Source organism: Carassius carassius, chromosome 28, assembly GCF_963082965.1.
Source record: "Carassius carassius chromosome 28, fCarCar2.1, whole genome shotgun sequence".
NCBI lineage: Eukaryota > Metazoa > Chordata > Actinopteri > Cypriniformes > Cyprinidae > Carassius > Carassius carassius.
The window spans coordinates 24,417,654-24,432,576 of record NC_081782.1 but is presented as its reverse complement, the minus strand read 5'-3'; the positions used below and the strand labels follow the sequence as shown (position 1 = coordinate 24,432,576).

The 14,923-nt window shown below is 43.8% G+C and overlaps 1 pseudogene; it reads left to right on the top strand.

Moving 5' to 3' along the window:
* The window catches only part of LOC132107627 (period circadian protein homolog 2-like), a 68,776-nt pseudogene that overhangs the window by 28,055 nt on the left and 25,798 nt on the right, over positions 1 to 14,923 (top strand).

The window sequence follows — 14,923 nt, the reverse complement described above, 5'->3', positions numbered from 1 at the left end:
CATCCTCGTGGTCGAGGCCGGAATCCCCCAGGGCGGAGCAGAAGACCACCACAACCGTGTGGTCAGGGCGGAAACCCCCCAGGGCGGAGCAGAAGACCACCACAGCCGTGTGGTCGGGACGGATGCCCCCCAGGGCGGAACAGAAGACCACCACATCCTTGTGGTCGAGGCCGGAATCCCTCAGGGCGGAGCAGAAGACCACCACAGCCGTGTGGTCAGGGCGGAGCAGAAGACCACCACAACCGTGTGGTCAGGGCGGAAGCCCCCCAGGGCGGTGCAGAAGACCACCACTTCCATGCGGCCAGACCAACGGGAGGAGGAAACTCTAGTAATCCCATGGTGTTTATACTGGATTCCAGAGGATCGGTGCTGACTTGACTCTGCTCATGAAGATTATTGGTGACTTGCATTTGTTCATGAAGATCCCCGGTGACTTGACTCAGTCCTTGAAGATCACCGGTGACTTGACTCAGTCCTTGAAGATCACCGGTGACTTGACTTGACTCTGAAAGGTCAACGGTGACTAGCCTTGTCTCTGGAAAGTCCATGGTGACTAGTCCTGACTCTGGAAGGTCAAAGGTGACTAACCCTGACTCTGGAAGGTCAATGGTGACTAACCCTAACTCCGGAAGGTCAACGGTGACTAACCCTGACTCTGGAGGGTCAATGGTGACTAACCCTGACTCCGGAAGGTCAACGGTGACTAACCCTACTCTGGAGGGTCCACGAGCACCTGACTAGACTCTGGAGGGTCAACCGGAACCTGACTCAAGTCTGAAAATTCAACAGTCACCTGACTTGACTCTGGAAGGTCAACAGGAACTAGCCCTGACTCTGGAAGGTCAACGGTGACAAACCCTGACTCTGGAAGGTTGATGGTGACTAACCCTGACTCTGGAGGGTCGACGGTGACTAACCCTGACTCTGGAGGGTCCATGAGCACCTGACTCGACTTTGGAGGGTCCACGAGCACCTGACTCGAATCTGGAGGGTCAACCGAAACCTGACTCAACTCTGGAAAGTCAATGGGCACCTGACTCGACTCTGGAAGGTCAACAGGAATCTGACTTGATTCTGGGGAATCAACTGGAACGTGACTCGACTCTGGATGGTCAACAGGAGCCTGACTTGACACTGGACAGTCAACTGGAATTTGACTAGACTCTGGGAGGTCGACAGGAACTAGCCCTGACTCTGAAAGGTCAACGGTAACTAACCCTGACTCTGGAGGGTCCATGAACACCTGACTCGACTCTGGAGGGTCAACCGGAACCTGACTCAACTCTGGAAAGTCAATGGGCACCTGACTCGACTCTGGAAAGTCAACCGGAATCTGACTCAACTCTGGAGGGTCAACGGGAATATGACTCGACTCTGGGAGGTCAATCGGAACCAGACTCAACTCGGAGGGTCAACGGGAACCTGACTCAACTCAGGAAAGCCCACTGTAACTGCCATCCTCTGCAGTGGCTCCGGGCTGACGGCCATGTTGCGCAGCGGCGCTGGGTTGGTGGCCATCTTATACTGTGGTGCTGGCTCAGCAGACGTGACGTGAACAGTTCTGGGAATCTCTAGGATCTTTGACAGCATGGAGAACTAATCCAAAAACGTCTCTGCGGCCATCTTGGGCGTTGGCGCTGGACTGAGCTGTGAGCTGTGGTGTGGGGCTGGCTTCCATCTTGCCTCGTGGTGCTGGGTTGGTGGCCATGTTGCCTCGTGGCGCTGAGCCGGCGGCCATCTTGTGCTGTGGTGTGGGGCTGGCTTCCATCTTGCCTTGTGGTGCGGGGTTGGTGGCAATGCTGCGTAGCGGCGCTGGGTTGGCGGCCATCTTACACAGCGGCGCTGGCTCAGCCGATTTGCGCCTCCTCTCCCCTCTCTGTCCACAATGGGGAAACGGCGGCTCCCATCCGAACCCCGGGTCAACTGGAGGCCACAGTGGAGATCGCTGCCGGACCTCCTCTCGACTACTCCCTTCTGAGCGAACTCCCCTGGTTCCACGGAACACTACCAGGCAGGTACCCTCAAACCCATTCCTCACCCGCTCTGTGACTGGGAAGGAACTATGGTTAGACATACCGCTGGATCCTCTTGGATGGAGTCCTTCTGTGACGATTCGTGACCAGAGAAACACAAGGAGAGGGAGAGATCCAATTGCCGGTCAATTTATTAAACAAATGAGGGTAATCCAAATCAACAGTCCAAGGAGACAAACAAAACAAAAGAGGGAACCGGAAGGAAAGGAACGGGAACTCGGAGGACGAGAAGGCAAGGGTAAGTCTCGGGAGACGAGAACACTGGTAACACGAAGGGTAAGGACTCCATACAAACAACAGGGAAAGACAGGTATTTATAAGGAGACTAATGACAATAGATTGCCTGCACCTGGTGCAATTAACTGGAGTGCAATTACTGTGAAGACCGGACCAGACTAGAGGAATTATAGTGCCTATGGTGAAGGGGAATTGAGCTCACTAGTGGACACCCAGGGAAACAGAGACTGACAGCGTGACACTAAAAAGGTTTTTTTCTTACATTCCTTTGCATTTTAGTTGGTTCAATATTAGCCTGTACACAATACCATTTGTTTATTTATTTATTAATAATATGTTCATGTTGTGGCAAAAAGATTTCTCTTTTTTTGTTAATTTTGGCCAAGTTAAGATTGATACCAATCCTGAGTGTCTGCTGGCGCACCCCTATCCAAAAAAACAACCAGTTGTATTAATAATGTTATCCTGAGTGTGAAGTGTTACCAGAATTTGTTTTAATTAAGGTGAAAAATAAAAGTTGTGTTTAATGTATTTGTGTTGATGTTGAAATGGATTTTAAAACCTATGGTATCGAAAAAAGTATCGTTAGGAACCGGTATCGAAACTGAGGTATCGAAATTGGCACCGGATCGAAAGTTTTTGAACAATACCCAGCCCTAATGTATGTTCATTTAAACACTATCACCTTTGCATCAAATTACAAAAAAAAAACAAAAAAACTGTTAATGCTAATGCCGAGGGTGTTTCCAATGCAGCATCTATGGGAGTGATTAATTTGACATCGTTCTCTCTTCTGACTGCCATTACAGTCTCTCTCAATTTTACTCCTTTTATTGAAAATCACAAAAACACTATTGTGGAGTTTTTCTTTTGCTATTTGAGAAAATGGGAATGCAAAAAAAAAATTTTGGTACTTTCCCATTCACTGTTCTTCAAGTTGACCCAACTATAATGATTTCCACTGCTGAGAAACCCAGAAATGTGAAAAGGGTCCATAAAACCCATTATAAAAGAGGCATTTGTTGCATCCAGTGGGGACTAAATTACTGATTATAATGACTTACACTGTCTTTTTATGCATAGTGTATCATGCTGCGTAAACATAAAACCATGTCTGCATTTGTGATCGGAGAAACAACAAACAAATAATAAATAATAAATTTTAAATAATAAATTACGCAGAGTTCCGGTTCATTTTTGTGCTGCGTGAAAGGAAAAAAGATGACAGAAAGTGGCATCCTATTTTTCTTTAGGCTTATTTTACACACAAAGATTTGTTTTTAATTGTGAATGCACACAATTAAAGGCAACCCATTTACGATTCCGATCATATTCATGACTAAAAGGAGAAGTTGCTCCCACTGTTAGAAAGGGAATAAAATAAAGTTAAGCTATGCTACTTTGACAATGCAGCCTGTTTATTATCATAATAAAATACCGTCAAACAAACATATGAAAAAAAAACACTGTTTAAATATGTTAAAAAAATCTGTGCTGTTAAGTATTTTCACCATACCACCATGATGTTATGCAAAACATTTTGTTTTACATGGATATTGGAATACGAGTGAAGTAGGCTATAATAAATAATATTTTGGCATTCAAATCCATCGTGAATACAGAAAAATTAGATTTTGTGTCGAATGAGAGACCCAACATTGGTTTCAGTTTTGTTTTAGCCTAAATGAAATCGTTTTGGCTTGTCGTTTATGTTGCCATTAATTCTTATAGGCTATTTTTTATTCTTATTCTTTTTTTTTAAATAAGCTACTGTTAATTGAAAGGATTTGTTGTGGAGTGAGGGGAACTAAAATTGTAATGCTTGTTAAGGCTGAGCGATAAATCACATGTAATGTTTAATGTGCATCTCGTCAGTAAAACCGGTTCTGTAATCAGGTGTAAATCTCTATCACCTAAGCAATGTCACATGGAGCAGCATTAACTACACAGAGCCATTGTTCAGTGACAAGATGTGCAAACTTGAGAAAAATATGATTGTGTTTTTGAGCAGCTTGTCAGTGAAAAATGGCTCTGTGTAGTTGTAATTGCCCCACTTTATAAAGTTGTAGCATTGTAGGCTACTGATGAGGAGACAGTCCTCTTCCTCCATAAAATGCGCTGCACACGTCTGAATATTTGGGTTGAACTGTTCTGGAACAGTGTTGTAAATACAACTTAACCCCTGATTTCTAGTCATGTCCTCTTTTGGAAGGCCAAACAAAGTATTTTCACTTTCACAACTAAACACACAACTTCTCCACAACATGGCGGTGGCAACAGAGAGATTAAAAGTTACTGCGCCTTTCTTTGCGTGCGCAATTGGGCGGCCTCATGCAAATCTTCCAACATTGTGATGTAGACAGGTGGGGGCGTGGTTGACTTAACTTTTATAAAGAACATCTCTTTGGATTTGAGACCTTAGTCTTTGCAACTTTACAGATCTTCTTTATGCAATAAGAGCCTGTAACACTCCAAAGAGAAAGGACCAATTGAAATCACATCGTATGACCCCTTTAACTATGACTGAAGAAAATACTAGACTGTGGTTAGTTGTCATCACCTGCAAATACTATATTATGCATCATACCTGTACAGGATTGATTAAACACTTAAATCAATAAGGCAGTAATTCTATTAAGCTTCTTGTCCTTCTTGTCCTCATTTGTAAGTTGCTTTGGATAAGTGTCTGCTGCTGAATGTTTAAATGGAAATGGAAATTAGCCATTATGGATTTTAATTTGGCTAGAAAATACTCTTGTCCGTGGTTGACAACTTTGTTGATGACTTTATGGTGTGAGGATGCATTTTAATGACTTCGTTGTTGTTGTTTTGTTTTTGTTTTTTTCAAATACTGAACGTCTAACTGGGCATTAAAATGTGCACTATTTGAGCAAATGTAAGAGTCATTTAATGTGGATAAAGCACTACAGCTTATGTTTGTTTTACAAGTCTTATATTGAATCAGTTTTGTCTTTATCCTCCCTGTATAGGTTTCCTTTCGGATTGGGTGCTAGGCATTATAAAGAGAGGCTACTCGCTACAGTTTTCTCGACGCCCACTGCGCTTTTCAGCGCGTGTCGAAACTTCGGTCAAAAACAGAAGTAGCACACATACTTCGGGCCAAAATATCAAAACTGTTGAGCAAAGGGGCTGTAGAGCCTGTGTCTCAAGCTCAAAGCGAGGGGGGGCTGTACAGCAGATACTTTCTGGTGCCCAAGAGAGACGGGGGTCTCAGGCCCATACTGGATCTAAGACAGCTGAACAAGGCATTGATGAAACACAGTTTCAAAATGCTCACGACCAGGAAGCTACTCGCGCAGATTCGCAGAGGGGACTGGTTCATGTCAATAGATCTGAAGGACGCGTATTTTCAAATACAGATAGCGTCAAACCACAGGCGATATTTGAGATTCGCCTTCGAGGGCCAGGCATACCAGTTTACAGTCCTGCCATTCGGCTTGTCCATAGCTCCTCGTACGTTTACGAGGTGCATGGATGCAGCGCTCGCTCCTCTCAGACTCAGAGGCATACGAGTGCTGAATTATTTGGACGATTGGCTGGTTCTGGCCCAATCACGAGCGGAGCTCGTGGACCACAGGGCCGTTTTACTCGATCACCTCGAGAAGCTCGGCCTCAGTGTCAATTGGGCGAAGAGTTCGCTGAACCCCAGTCAGACGATCCTGTTTCTAGGTATAGTTCTGAACTCGTGTTCCATGACGGCGCGGCTGTCACCACAGCGCGTGATGGGCATTCAGCGCGCAGCGAGTTCTTTCCGCTGCGGCGCGACCGTGTCGCTCAAACACTGTCAAAAGATGCTGGGCCTCATGGCCTCAGCATCTCCGGTTCTGCAGCTGGGCCTGCTCCGCATGCGCCCCCTGCAGTTCTGGCTGAAGGCTCGGGTGCCGCGCAGAGCGTGGGCGTCTGGCCGGCTGCATTTCAAGGTCGATCAGAGCTGTGTTGCGGCACTAGCACTTTGGACAGCGAACGGCTGGTACCGATCAGGTGTAAGCCTGGGGACTTCCCAGAGTGTGAAAATGGTGTCGACGGACGCCTCCACTTCGGCATGGGGAGCGCTGCTCGAAGGCAGACCGTCCTTTGGCCTATGGTCAGAACGGGAAAAGCTCCATCATATCAACTGCCTGGAAATGCTGGCAGTGGAGAACGCGCTGACGTGCTTTTGTCCCCATATCAAGGATCACCACGGCGTAGTCCGTTCGGACAACATGTCCGTGGTGTCCTACATAAATCGCCAGGGCGGTCTTGGGTCTCGAAACCTGTGCAGGCTGACGGAACGCCTCCTGGTTTGGGCTCAGCGCAACGTGCGCTCGCTGAGAGCAGTGCATGTGCCTGGGCTGCAGAATCTGGGTCCAGACAGGCTGTCCAGAAGCAATGTTCCTACGGGCGAATGGTCTCTACACCCGCAAACAGTCCGGCTGTTGTGGGAGAGATTTGGCATGGCGAAGGTGGACCTTTTCGCGTCCCACGAAAACGCTCACTGCCCCGCGTTCTTTTCCAAGAACGAAAGCGCGCTGTCACGGAGATGGCCGTGCTGCCCGCTTTATGCTTTCCCTCCCGTCTCCCTCCTTCCGCAGGTGATAGAACGGGTGAGAGAAACGAGATGTTCATTACTGCTTGTAGCACCTCTTTGGAAGAACCAACCATGGTTCCCAGATTTGATGCGGTTAGCAGATGTCGCCCCGTGGCCGGTACCGTTGAGGAGGGACCTCCTCTCGCAGGCCAGGGGCTCGATTTGGCACCCTCAACCGGAGTTGTGGTCCCTCCATGTGTGGGCGCTCAACGGTTACCCGCTGATCTCGCAGTGGGAGTGCTAAATACCATCACTCAGGCTAGAGCTCCGTCGACACGACGTCTGTATGCCTCGAAGTGGTCGGTGTTCTCCAGCTGGTGCACAGCTTGAGGTTATTCATCCCTTAGTTGTGAGGTGACGGAGGTCATCTCCTTCCTACAGGAGCTGTTGGATAAGGGCAGAGCCCCATCCACGTTCAAAGTTTATGTGGCGGCCATCGCGGCGTTTTCTGAAACGGCATCCGGTCAGTCAATAGGAAGGAACGATTTAGTCATCCGGTTCCTCAGAGGAGCTAGGAGGCTGAATCCTCCCAGACCTCCGTCAGTCCCTATGTGGGACCTCGCGGCGGTTTTGGAGGCCTTGAAGGGTCCCCCTTTTGAGCCTATCCAATCGGTTAGCCTTCAGCATCTGTCATTCAAGACAGTATTCTTGTTGGCTCTCGCTTCAGTGAAGCGTGTGGGTGATTTGCACGCGCTCTCGGTGAGCCAGTCGTGCTTGGAGTTTGGGCCCAATGACTCAAGGGTCATACTCAAACCTAGGCACGGTTATGTGCCGAAATCCCTCAACACACCGTTTCGGGCTCAGGTTATTGCCCTGTCTGCCCTGCCGGTGTCAGGGGAGGATGGAGACTCGAGTCTTCTTTGCCCTGTCAGGGTTTTAAGAGCTTATGTGTCTCGCTCTGCTGCCTTTCAGCAGACGGAGCAGCTGTTTGTCTTGTTCGGTGGACGTTCCAAGGGAATGGCTGTTTCGAGACAGACTCTATCCAGATGGACGCCATAGCGTTAGCTTACGCTTCCAGGGGCCTTCAGTGCCCGTTGGGCATCAGAGCACACTCCACAAGAGGCGTCGTCTCGTCGTGGGCATGGTCTACTGGGATCTCCTTGCAGGATATATGTATGGCGGCAGGTTGGGCCTCGCCGTCTACATTTATCAGGTTCTATAACCTGGAGGTTCCCGCCTTGCAAGCAAGGCTGTTGTCGTTATAGTCGAATCAGGGCCCTGAGTGGAATTCTGAGTTCACGAGCGATATGCGCTGCCGACTGTTATATGGGCAGTATTGCGTAAGACCCGCATTGCCACATTGGTCAGGCCTTGTCTCGGCTGTGTGATGTCATATTGCCGCATCTACGGATGCTGCTAGATATAGGACGGAGGGCTTTTTCCCTTTTCTGTCCTGGACTCTCTGTGAGTCCCTCAGGTGACTGTGCACTGTAAATCCTGGGCGTTGCTTCAGGTTTATTGGTGTGTGATCCCTGCGCGCACAGTGTTTTACATTGGGTTCCCGTAGCGTCTTAGCTAAGACGCAGTACGAGAGAGCTCTCGTAAGAGAACGTACTCGGTTACTAAACGTAACCTCGGTTCTCTCTAGAAGAGCGAACGAGTACTGCGTTCTCTGCCGTGCGTACGATTCACTCTGGTTCGCTTTGGCGATGAAATAAATCAGGTGAGTCAGCCTTTTCGAGCTACTTTTATAGGTTGGGCCACACCCGTTTCGGCGGGAAGTGGCAAGAAGGGCGCGAAGCGCCCTTATTGGTCTGATGTTGCATCAGCCTGCGCTCAATAGGCTGTGCAGTTGCCGCAGAACAAGCCAATGAGCGAACGAGCCGTCTCGCCTATGGCTGTGTACTGCTGCAAATGCGCTTTACAAAAATACAAAATTATGGATAATTTTTTGCTTCAGTATTTCGTGAAAAGAGACTTTTCCCCGTAGCGTCTTAGCTAAGACGCAGTACTCGTTCGCTCTTCTAGAGAGAACCGAGGTTACGTTTAGTAACCGAGTACGTTCTGCAGTATGTTGGGCAGCCATTTGATCACTCCTCGATCCGATTCTGTGTGAGAAATGGAGAATATATTACTCTAGACACAAGCTGGTGTAGCTTTGTAAACCCATGGAGCCACAAGGTGTCCTTTGTTATTGGACGACACAAAGTTCGCATGTGAGTTTTCACCTTATGTATATATTCCTAATGGTTTTTTATTTAATTTAGATAAAGGTAGATATAATACACATTTTTATTTTATAATATCTTTTTTGATATATGGTTACTGTGTGTACGTGCAGTGGTCCAATGAACGAGGATGTGTTTTCAGCTCCAGCTTTTACAGAGGAAAAGATCATGGATTCAGATATACAGGAAATTACTGAACAGATCCACAGACTGCTTTTACAGGTGAAATCTCCGTATTTTGCAGACACAAAATCACATGCACACTGGAGGATGTAAAAGTAGTGCATTTTTAGCAGTGTAAATTTGATAAGGTTTAAAGTTTCACAGATGGCCTCACATTCTCCACAAACACTCTTTAGCATAATGTGGAAAATCTTAAAGGGTTAGTTCACCCAAAAATGAAAATTATGTAATTAATAACTCACCCTCATGTCGTCCCAAACCCGTAAGACCTCCGTTCATCTTCGGAACACAGTTTAAGATATATTAGATTTAGTCCGAGAGCTTTCTGTCCTTCCATTGGAAATGTATGTACGGTATACTGTCCATGTCCAGAAAGGTAATAAAAACATCATCAAAGTAGTCCATGTGACATCAGAGGGTCAGTTAGAATTTGTTGGAGCATCGAAAATACATTTTGGTCCTTTTTGAAATGTGGACTTTATTCAGCATTGTCTTCTCTTCCGGGTCTGTTGTGAGTATGAAGTATGGTGCTGCTGGCGTGTTTTCTGGCAGATTCTTGGCTCGATCATATCCCTGATCAGCTCTCATGTTGTGAGGCTATGGACTAATTCTCTTGGTTGTCCTCTTGTATATTGCTCAAAAAAGTAAAGGCTTTCTTGTTTGTCATTAGTTTTCTTTTCAATCGCTTGTCTAAAAGCTTAGAAAAAAAGTCTAAGTTTCCATTCACAGAATTCCTCCGTTTGCTCCAATGCACAAGGAAATTCTCCTTTATTCAAACAGTAATTCTGTTAGTGTGATGTAACAGAAACCTGGCATTTTAACAGGGGTGTGTAGACTATTTATGTCCACTATAAGTATCATATGACATACACCAAATCCTCCCATTCCATACCACCATCTTGTGGTTAAAAATGACATTTGGCTCCTACATTTTCATTTAGCATGTGTATTACAGTGGGGTGTTATTAGGTACTCAAATGTGCTAAAATCCTTCAACAAAGATTAAATTATTAATAAATAACAGTGATTATTTTCTCTCCCCCGAATGTTGTTTTGCTGTGCGCTGATGTTTAAAAAAAATTGTTTAGTACAACAGTACTCAAACCACACCACATCATGTAAAAACTTGTTTTTCAGAGGTCATTTCAGGAGATTTGTAAAGGGGTTCACATGATGAAAGCTCAGGAGAAGCAAAGCTCCTCTTCAAAAGCAGAACAGAAAAAGTCTTTTGACAGTGAGTATATGTTTTTTATTGTGTATCAGGGTATGTCAGTGTTACATATAATAGTGTCAATGTGTTAATTTGATTCTGTGTTTGCATATTTATTAAGTGTCTTTAGCAGGCTCCAGGTCTCCTGTTGTAAAGCAGAAAGACTCTGCACTGCTGGTCAGAGATGGACCTGCCACAATGGAGGAACTCAAGGACCAGACAATGTACTCATACCAGCAAATCAGCTGTCTAAACAGTGTCTTCAGGTTTGTGTGTGAAAAAGATCTTGATCTTTTTCTATTTGCACTTTTTTTTGCTCCCTATAAAAAAGACATGATCTGGATAGAGCAGCTATTGTAATAAGGTCATACCAATTGTTAAACGCTTGTTAAAATGTAGCGACACCTTACTGCTTTTTACTAAATTAAAGCAAATAGAAAAATTATAATTATAGATTTACTTAAAAATGTGATATGTAAAAATATGACAATTATACAAAAAGTTCAATATTTGTAGTTGTTGCAAAAACGAAAATCAAATAAACACATTACATAGAAAAAGTGGCAGGGGTATTGGTTTGCCTTTAGACTTAATGCACAGATTTAATCTGACATATACTATCAGATTTTTTGTGTTCTCCGTTGCCATGGTTATTACTGTCAGTCAATGCATTTTCAGATTCAATGCAGTTCAATTCAATTTAATTACAAATGTCAGTCCTTAAATATTGCTTGAATATGTATGCATTAGTGAAATGTGTATTTCACAGGTATTTGGAGAGCTGTAACGTCTCAGTAAAAACAGTAAAACAGAAGTATCAGTTCTCGTCAAACACTACCTCCTCAAATTCAGATGAAGACAAGATGCCAGTTTACAGCAAACTGATGGTAATTTTGTTTTCTTGGGTTTTTTAACAGTTCTGGAAGGCAGTGTTTTAATAGATACCAAAAAAAAGATGATTCCTTCAATTCCTGTTAGCATTTTTTGTATGTATTTTTAGATTTTCTAGATATGGAAGCACAAACTTCAATGTCTATAAAGACCAATGAAAAGCCTCCACCAAGTCCTGCCCCAGGTCATGTTATTGGATGGCCTGTATCACCTTTGGACTTAGCCAGGAAAGCAGACAGTGTGGTTTCTCAATGTTCCTACAGCAGCACAATTGTACATGTGGGAGACAATAAAACACAGGCAGAATCAGGTACTGCATCAAACACATTATCACCAAAAAATAGGCCTGTTGATTTAATGCTTTAATTTGCGGTTAATGCGGTTAATTATAGAATAAATGCATGAATCCACATTTTTGAATGAATCAAGTGAGCCAATGACTCGGTGTCCCATTGATGAGCACAGTCAAGTCGTCAAGTCACCTTTATTTATATAGCGCTTTAAACAAAATACATTGTGTCAAAGCAACTGAACAACATTCATTAGGAAAACAGTGTGTCAATAAAGCAAAATGATAGTTAAAGGCAGTTCATCATTGAATTCAGTGATGTCATCTCTGTTCAGTTAAATAGTGTCTGTGCATTTATTTGCAATCAAGTCAACGATATCGCTGTAGATGAAGTGACCCCAACTAAGCAAGCCAGAGGCGACAGCGGCAAAGAACCGAAACTCCATCGGTGACAGAATGGAGAAAAATACCTTGGGAGAAACCAGGCTCAGTTGGGGGGCCAGTTCTCCTCTGACCAGACGAAACCAGTAGTTCAATTCTAGGCTGCAGCAAAGTCAGATTGTGCAGAAGAAACATCTGTTTCCTGTGGTCTTGTCCCTGTGGCCGTCTAGGAGAAAAGTTTTCTTGACTGTGGATCTGCATCTGGGGCTCTAGTTGTCCTGGTCTCCGGTGTCTTTCAGGGCAGTAGAGGTCCTTTCTAGGTTCTGATCCACCATCTGGTCTGGATACGTACTGGATCCGTGTTACTGCAGTGACCCTCTGATCTGGATACAGACTGGATCTGGTGGCTACGGTGACCTCGGAATAAGAGAGAAACAGACAAATATTAGCGTAGATGCCATTCTTCTAATGATGTAGCAAGTACATGGGAAGTGTTATGGGAAGTGTTCCCAGTTCCGGTTTACCTAATTAATGCAGCCTAAAAATCCTTTAACGGATTTGGATATTAAAAGCATATTAGTATGTTATGTGTAAACCAGGTTAAAGAGATGGGTCTTTAATCTAGATTTAAACTGCAAGAGTGTGTCTGCCTCCCGAACAATGTTAGGTAGGTTATTCCAGAGGCGCCAAATAGGAAAAGGATCTGCCGCCCGCAGTTGATTTTGATATTCTAGGTATTATCAAATTGCCTGAGTTTTGAGAACGTAGCGGACGTAGAGGATTATAATGTAAAAGGAGCTCATTCAAATACTGAGGTGCTAAACCATTCAGGGCTTTATAAGTAATAAGCAATATTTTAAAATATATACGATATTTGATAGGGAGTGGGAGATAGCCAGTGCAGTGTTGACAGGACCGGGCTAATATGGTCATATTTCCTGGTTCTAGTAAGAACTCTTGCTGCTGCATTTTGGACTAGCTGTAGTTTGTTTACTAAGCGTGCAGAACAACCACCCAATAAAGCATTACAATAATCTAACCTTGAGGTCATAAATGCATGGATTAACATTTCTGCATTTGACATTGAGAGCATAGGCCGTAATTTAGATATATTTTTGAGATGGAAAAATGCAGTTTTACAAATGCTAGAAACGTGGCTTTCTAACGAAAGATTGCGATCAAATAGCACACCTAGGTTTCTAACTGATGACGAAGAATTGACAGAGCAACCATCAAGTCTTAGACAGTGTTCTAGGTTATTACAAGCAGAGTTTTTAGGTCCTATAATTAACACCTCTTTTTTTCAGAATTTAGCAGTAAGAAATTACTCGTCATCCAGTTTTTTATATCGACTATGCATTCCATTAGTTTTTCAAATTGGTGTGTTTCACCGGGCCGCGAAGAAATATAGAGCTGAGTATCATCAGCATAACAGTGAAAGCTAACACCATGTTTCCTGATGATATCTCCCAAGGGTAACATGTAACGCGTGAAGAGTAGCGGCCCTAGTACTGAGCCTTGAGGTACTCCATACTGCACTTGTGATCGATATGATACATCTTCATTCACTGCTACGAACTGATGGCGGTCATATAAGTATGATTTAAACCATGCTTATGCACTTCCATTAATGCCAACAAAGTGTTCAAGTCTATGCAAAAGAATGTTGTGGTCAATTGTGTCAAACGCAGCACTAAGATCCAATAAAACTAATAGAGAGACACCCACGATCAGATGATAAGAGCAGATCATTTGTAACTCTAAGGAGAGCAGTCTCAGTACTATGATACGGTCTAAATCCTCACATATACCATTTTTCTCTAAGAAGGAATATAATTGTGAGGATACCACCTTTTCTAGTATTTTGGACAGAAAAGGGAGATACGAGATTGGTCTATAATTAGCTAGTTCTTTGGGGTCAAGTTGTGGTTTTTTGATGAGAGGCTTAATAACAGCCAGTTTGAAGGTTTTGGGGACATATCCTAATGACAATGAGGAATTAATAATAGTCAGAAGAGGATCTATGACTTCTGGAAGCACCTCTTTTAGGAGCTTAGATGGTATAGGGTCTAACATACATGTTGTTGGTTTAGATGATTTAACAAGTTTATTCAATTCTTCCTCTCCTATAGTAGAGAATGAGTAGAACTGTTCCTCAGGGGGTCTATAGTGTACTGTCTGATGTGATACTGTAGCTGACGGCTGAATGGTTGCAATTTTATCTCTAATAGTATCGATTTTAGAAGTAAAGTAGTTCATAAAGTCATTACTGCTGTGGTGTTGGGAAATTTCAACAATTGTTGAGGCTTTATTTTTCGTTAATTTAGCCACTGTATTGAATAAATACCTGGGGTTATGTTTGTTTTCTTCTAAAAGAGAAGAAAAGTAATCGGATCTAGCAGTTTTTAATGCTTTTCTTTTAATCAAATGAAGTATCAAGAAGTATCAAGGCATTCACTGTCTCTTATCATCTTTCCCTTAATCCCCCTCTCATCTCACATTGAGTTTCTCTGCAATTTGAAATAAGCACTTTCAATAATCTATATTAATTATGTAGCCATCAGTTGTATGTCCCAATGATTACAGTCCTACTACTGATGACCTTATAAATCATAAAAGCACATATTTGTTTAAGAGTATAGCCAGCATGTTTAGTTTTGCTTATAGCTTAAACTTTACCTGAAGGTTTCCTGCTCTGACTCAAAAGCTGAACTGTCCACCCCTCTTGTTCAACAGCAGGAGCACTTGCAGCACTAATGCTACTGTTGCTTCCTTCGTCACCTTCAAACTAAATAAGCATTGTACACTAGGCTACATATTGTAGGCTAGAAATGGAAAATCAATTGCTGGTCAATTTTGGCACTAAAAGAATAATGTATCCCCATACGTAAAACAGTGTGCTAGTTTGTCATTAAGATGTTCTTTTAAAACGTCTATCATTAT